The following is a 6,844-nucleotide window of genomic DNA, read 5'->3' as shown; positions in this document are numbered from 1 at the left end:
GTTATTTTAGTTTTATACTAGATCCCAAAGAAAAACATGACGTATCTACATCTTTTGGCTAAATTTTATATTTTCGTGTTCTTTCTACCGAGAAATGCTATCACATATTTTCCGATGATTCAATAAGTGTGCGCGTTTTTGCAAAGCACAGCTAGCATCTGGACTTTGCTTTTCGGGACCTGCTCCTATGGCTCAGGCAAAGAGTACATTTTGTGTTCTGTTACAAGCTCATACCGCAACTCCGAAAGAAGGCAGTTGAGCCCGAAGTACGGTTATTCAACAAGGCACTGCCACGTGCAATAGAGTGCACAAAGGAGCGGATCTTGGTCGTCTTGAATGTGGACGTAAGTTTGTATCTTTCTGAGTTGCCCTTTCCCATAAAATCGCACGTCTCTTGTAAACGCAAGGTCCTTGGATGTTCTAAGAAGCTAATTAGAAGAGGACAACTATCATATGGCATACTAACTCTATCATATGACCTACCATAACACTATTGAGAGGAGTTTACGCGTAATTTTGTTCAGTCTAACGAAATTACTCCTACTTTTTGACGCATTACATTCTAGAGCATAGCGGCATTGATTTTCGCAAATGGTAAAGTACATTTGCACGAGCCAGGAGAAGCAGGAAAAATATTTTGATAATCTTAGTGACTTATTTGGGTCCTCAACATTCGTATTATTACAGCGCTGAAAATAAAAGCCACGAACACAAGAACTTTCGTTCTGCCTCGGACAGCGCGCACCTCGATAGAAATTTAATGGGACCCGGAATAGGGGTAGTCACACATCGTTCTCCCTTTCTATTTTTCCTTTATTAGACTTAATACAGATGTTTTTTAACAACAGCAACAAACAAGTATGTTATGCCGGTCTACCTGCCGGCTACCATGAAAGTGTCCTCTCCTCACTCGCTTATCCCCCAATGTACTGCCTTTTATTTCGCCTACTGTAGGGACAAAGGCTGGCGCGTGCGCTAAAACCGGAAGCCGTGACTAATTTGCTTCCACGCGGTTTAAAGTTCCGTTGCAGCAATTTTAAGTTCGAATTTCGGGCACTTTGCACAACCATACTGACACAAGTGTCACGCAAGTATCTCATGCGCAACGCCATGAGCTACAAGTTTAATCGTCGCTGCGTAATTACGTGACCCCACGCAACAAGGTCACGTGATCATGCGACCACCATAGGCGCGCTATTCGCAGTTTGGTCACGTGGTGGGCGGGATCCAACTGACCATGTTCACATGACCCCCACGGGACATGGTCACGTGGTCATGTGACCACCAGAGGTGCGTTTTTTCCAGCGTGGTCACGTGGTGCACAGGATCCCACGGACAATGGCCCACCGATCACTTATTAGGGCACGACGAGCACGAATACGCAAGGTCTGTGGAGGGTTGCCACACGCTTTCCGCCCATAATGAACTTCAAGTATTCATTCAGAACAGTATTCGGTGAAAGTAGCAAAATCGTTGCATGGCCCCTCTAATGAAACAGCATTAACCATGATCATCATAAGCCGTTCACTCTTGCGGTACTCTGAGTTGAATAGGCCTGCTCTGTCCAAATACATCCACTACGTGTCTCTTCGTTTTCAGCACAAATTTCTTGACCCAGGGCCGGCCTTAGAGCAGCAAGCGCCCTGGGCAAACTGCAGGCGTGGCGCCCCCCCCCCCCCCCCCCCCCCCTTACACACACGTATACTATTCTCGCACCAAACATCATGTTGTAAGCAAACATGCCACAGTGACCCAGCGCGAATGGTCGCGATTTTGTCGTTGTCAGTCGAAAACCGCGTCCTAAAAACGAACGACGTCCGCGAGCATTGTGAGCTTTGTCGGCACCGTGTTCAAAGTTCAAGAATCATTTATTTCTTAGATTAACCAAACTTCAGCTGTGGGTCTCCCATAGCAAGCTAACGTCTAAGGGACAGAGAAAACAAAAGCACAAGTTAACCATGTCAAATGCCGTAGAAGGCAACCTTCCGAGCCTTCAACAACGCAAATTGGGCTACGTCTTGCGACATATCCAGGCTAGACGCTATCTTGTTTTCAATGGACGAAATTGCCAATGACGATATCCTGTCATCTGCCATGGTTGATCTTAGGTATGTCTTAATAAGCTTTAATTCTAGAAACTCCTCTCAGCGGTGGCCATTGACATTGGCAAAGGGAGGAGGATCCTCAATGACACCCACGTATGAGGGAATTTGTCACATAGATGGTTGTCCGGAATGAACTGGAAGACGTCCTGGCGAGCATTGCATCCAGTGGGCAGCAGGCTGCATAGTTAGATCAGCTCCTCGCAGAGAAGAATTTAGCACTATGATTTCGTCTCGTCCTGCGATGGTCGTCAGCCGACGCCACGGCCCGTTAGGTTCAATCGGGAGCCAGTCACGTAATGCATTACTTCGACGCGCGTATAAGAAAAGCACGCTAATGCACACGTGCCTATAACTGGTCTGTGATTGGACCTGGTGGGCCCTAACCTAGGTTGTAGATAGGGACTTTAACTTTCGGACAAATGCTATAAACTCCGTGAAACACTCGCCGGTGAAACTATCGCGAATTCGGATTTATCCGAACAACTCCGAATTCGACGGCTGTCAGTTGTAATATCTTGAGCGGTCTTGACCTTTTCCAGGGATCCGAGGACAAGTTTTGCAACCGTTTTTCTTTTTTCCCTACCGAAAAATCCGGTATAACTTTTCACTATCCGGATTATGGAACCGGAAATTTGTGTCTGGAAACCCGAAATCCAGACTGCAGACAAAGGAATTATTTCGGAAAGCCTAAATTCCAGATAGATTCCAGATAGATTCAAGATACATTTCCGGTTCTATAATCCGGATAGCGAAAAGTTATACCGGATTTTTCGGTAGGGAATTGTTTTTGTAAGCGTCAAAAGAAGCGTCTTTCTCTGCACATATTCCTTTGTTATCCTCGTGGGCAACAGGAATTCAATAATCAGTCAGACTTTCGAAGTATCCGCACGGAAAAGGCAGGACTCTGCCAAGGAATACAGATATTTTGAAGTAACTGACAGAGACATTGTATTGCCTTTGAGGCTTTATCATACAACTTGAAAGTTTAATGAAAGAAAGAAAAAAAAAGAAAAAAAAAGAACACCCGGTTTATAAATTAACTTCTAGAGGGAATATGGTATCAAAAGGCTAGTTCGTTTCACCTTATGGGCGAGCGAAGCCAACGCTACAAGCGCGAGCATGCTGCTTGTAACAGCGCCTGTGGTGCACGTACGCACGTGCGAAGCCGGCACGCTCGGAGCCTTGGGCTCGCGCTTCTAGCTTTGACTTCGCTCGCACATGACGTGAAACGAAGTATATACACCGACACGCGGCTCCGACGCCGTCCCTCTGCGGTGGCGCTGCCTTGAGTACGGCGCACCACGCAGAGGCGGCTTCTCTTCAAAAACGAGACGCTGCGATTCCGCAGTGCCCACACCCGGTGTGGGCAAAGCAAAAACTGTGTTTGTAAACAGGGCGGTCTTCGCGCGCTCGTCTATAGCCAAAATTGCGGGCTCGCACCGAGAGATGCCAAAGCACGTATACTCTGCATAAACAAAAAAATAAAATAAATAAATAAAAAAAAAAGGTCGGGCAGTGAAATCGCCGAGATGTCGCCACTTCGCACAAGCGAATGTGTACGAAGGCACCCTATTAACGGTGGCGAGACAAAAAAGAAAAAGAAAAAACGCCTGCTCCCCGCAAAATCAACCCGCAAAAGCCTGCCGGGTAAACGGGTAAACGCGGGCGTAAACAACTGCAGGTCTTCCACGCGCGCGGACGGGTCTCGTCACTCTCTCTCTCTCTCATTCTTTCTCTGCGTGTTTTTGTTTTTATTTATTTCCCCCTTCGTTACTTCTCTTCGTCGACCCTCCTTTGCCCCGGGTTCGTGGTATGTTCCGTTTCTCCTTACGATGGACCGCAGAGGACCCTACGAGCTATCGGAGCCAATCCAATGCCGCGTGAGCGTCACGTCAGCTTTAGGACAGACACAACGAAGCACGAGGCGCGTGGCACGTTCATATGCGCTGGATTGGCTGCTACGACTTGTAGCTCCAGTTCCGGTCCATCGTAAGGTGCGTGCAACGGCCAAGAAACTCGCTCCGCGAATGGGCACGTTGTTTGAAGCGAGGATCGGTCGGGCAACCACGCGCAGTACTCTCGGTTTGAAGATGCACTGCCGTTGTTCGTGGGAAAGAACGTCGTCCGTCGTCACGTACGGCGACGCGGGGCTTGCGTCCTTGCCGTCGCAATGTTTAATCTTCGTCTGGCTCTTGCAGAGCCCATCTGGCTCTTGCAGAGCATAACCAACGTGTATGCTCTCAAAATAAACACCCAACTGTGTGGACAACAATCTAGACAAAGCGGCCCCTATATTTCGATCCGCTCCCCAATAGTCCAATTCACGAGACGCTCTCACTGTTCAGTAATTATTTCTAAGCCAGTTCATTCATGATCTAACGAGTCGTAAAAATCCATCAGCCTTGCTCTTCCAAACGATAAAACGAATTCCGAGTAGGATAAATTTAAACTCGTTTCAAAGTACACTACCAAGATAAAGCCGCCCATATTAATTGTCTCTAAAACAGCAGTTGCAACATGACGAATCACGGAATTAACTCGAGATATTTAGCACATCTTAGTTCAGCGGTTCTCAAACTGTGGTCCGCGGCGACGGCTGAAGGGGTCCCGGCTGATTCGAGGATCACCCTGTATATGTGTTCATGTGAGTAAAAACAGCGGCGCACAGACACAACTAAAGGGAAGAAAATTAAAACAAATGCAAATTTAATAATTCGAGCAAAATAAGCGAAACTGCACTGAACGTACGGTTGAATGCACTGACCGTGGATTCAAATAAACACTTGTCAACTACAAACACATGGGACACGAGGCGACAAAGACAATCACAAGACATTACTTCAAAATCCGTCTTTACAAGTGGACCGGCGTGGAGAGTTCGCCAGTAGCACTGTCAATATATAATAAATATTTTTTTTAATTATACAATATATTTCTCGCGATACTGTATTACATAAATGGCATTGATAAAACACTATCAAATGATCTGTGCCGCGAGAGGCGCTCCGGAATATTATTTCTCACTATAAACATTGTGTTTGCAATTAACACGCTATTTATTTTGTACGATGTGTTAGCGAGCGATTGCTTTATTCAACTATGCAGAAATAGCGGTACTGCGATTCCCGTGGCCAAACGAGCCAATTATGTTTTGGCCATAAAAAAACTGAAAACCTAGATACTTAAAATCCCTTTGGGTTTTAGCAATACGTCCAAATTTATTTACCGTCTAATGACTTTAAATATATAATTGCAACACGAGCTATAAACCCGCTCGTGGGAAACTTGATTAGCAGACTTTAGTTATTTACCCACCCAGCTTATCACTACAATGATCTCCCATGTAGTGTTCGCCGAGCCCCCTAAAGGCACAGTGAATACGGCACTAAGGTAAATGCCTCCCCCTCTTTTAAAAGAAAAACACGTTCCAGTTAAGTAAAAACAACACTGTATATTAGGTACTTTAAAAATAAATACATAATCGAATACATACATGACAAACTACCGGCATATACCTTCGTTACTTCATCACAACTAGCCACCAGCACTGCACAACAAAGTATTTTTATACAATTTTTCACGACACTGATTGTTTCTTATAGTATTTCATAGACAACTTGTAATGATTGGCGACCGGGCAGTTTTTCATGACTTGAGAACATATCTTCCAATAGTCCTGATCCCCACACGTTCTGCTCCTCGGAAGACTTCGTAGAAGGTTGAGCACTTTCGTGTAGTTCGTTCCACACTGCAGCAGAATCGTTCAATCTAAAAAATAAAAACAGAGAAAAACACCATGAACGGTTATAGGGTCTAGTCACGTGCTGAGTCATCGCCCACAAACATGACCACCAAACGATAAAGCAAAACTGATTCGGGAGAGTTGTGAAAATTGAAAGACAAAGCAAACTCGCCAATGGGATAACTTCTTTTTGCCTTCGGTGGCCATACTTCTGTGTTGTGACTCGGCATCAAAAGGCAGTCTGACGTCATATAAATACTTGTAACCTACTTGCCTACTAGCCCCGAGAACGAACGCAAGCGTCGCTGTTGTTCGAGGCGTTCGAGATCGTTTCATAGGTCACAAGGAAAGGGTACAGAGAGTTTAATCGCAAAAGATTACAATCGCACGAATAGAAATATAAAAAATGGCGCTAAACATAAAGCAAAAAGTTACGGTGAAGTTATCAGCGGCCAATCACCAACCGTCCGCAACGTGAGTACTAAAGGTGTCGCGAACCAGCCGACGTTCGAGTTCGACCAGGTTCGAGCTTCTCGAACCTTTCCCGCAAGTCCGACAACGTGCGTACTTGGGCACACGTACGCCCAAGTATGCATGCGCCCACTCAAACACGCACGAATTAGGCACGCATACGCATGCGCGAACACAGATACGCGGATGCACGCGCAGGCACGGATGCAAATTCACGTACACACGCACAAGCACACCCGCGCACACGTACGCACGAATTACACACGCACGTGCACGCGCGCACTCGCACAGGCACGCGCACTTATGAGCAGGCAAACGCCCACGCGTGCAAACACGCACGCAGATGCACGTATAACACGCACACAGATACGCGGGTATATATACTCACGCGTAAACATGAAAACACGCATGTGCACGGGGGGCACGCACATAAGCATCCTCGCTCATGCAGGCGCACACGCAAGCAGACACGGACGCGCAATTACGTTCGCAAGCGCGAGCACGCACATAATAGAAAAACTAGACG

This window comes from Ixodes scapularis, unplaced genomic scaffold (assembly GCF_016920785.2).
Source record: "Ixodes scapularis isolate PalLabHiFi unplaced genomic scaffold, ASM1692078v2 PGA_scaffold0__279_contigs__length_252992795, whole genome shotgun sequence".
Lineage (NCBI taxonomy): Eukaryota > Metazoa > Arthropoda > Arachnida > Ixodida > Ixodidae > Ixodes > Ixodes scapularis.
This window is presented reverse-complemented; position numbering follows the sequence as displayed.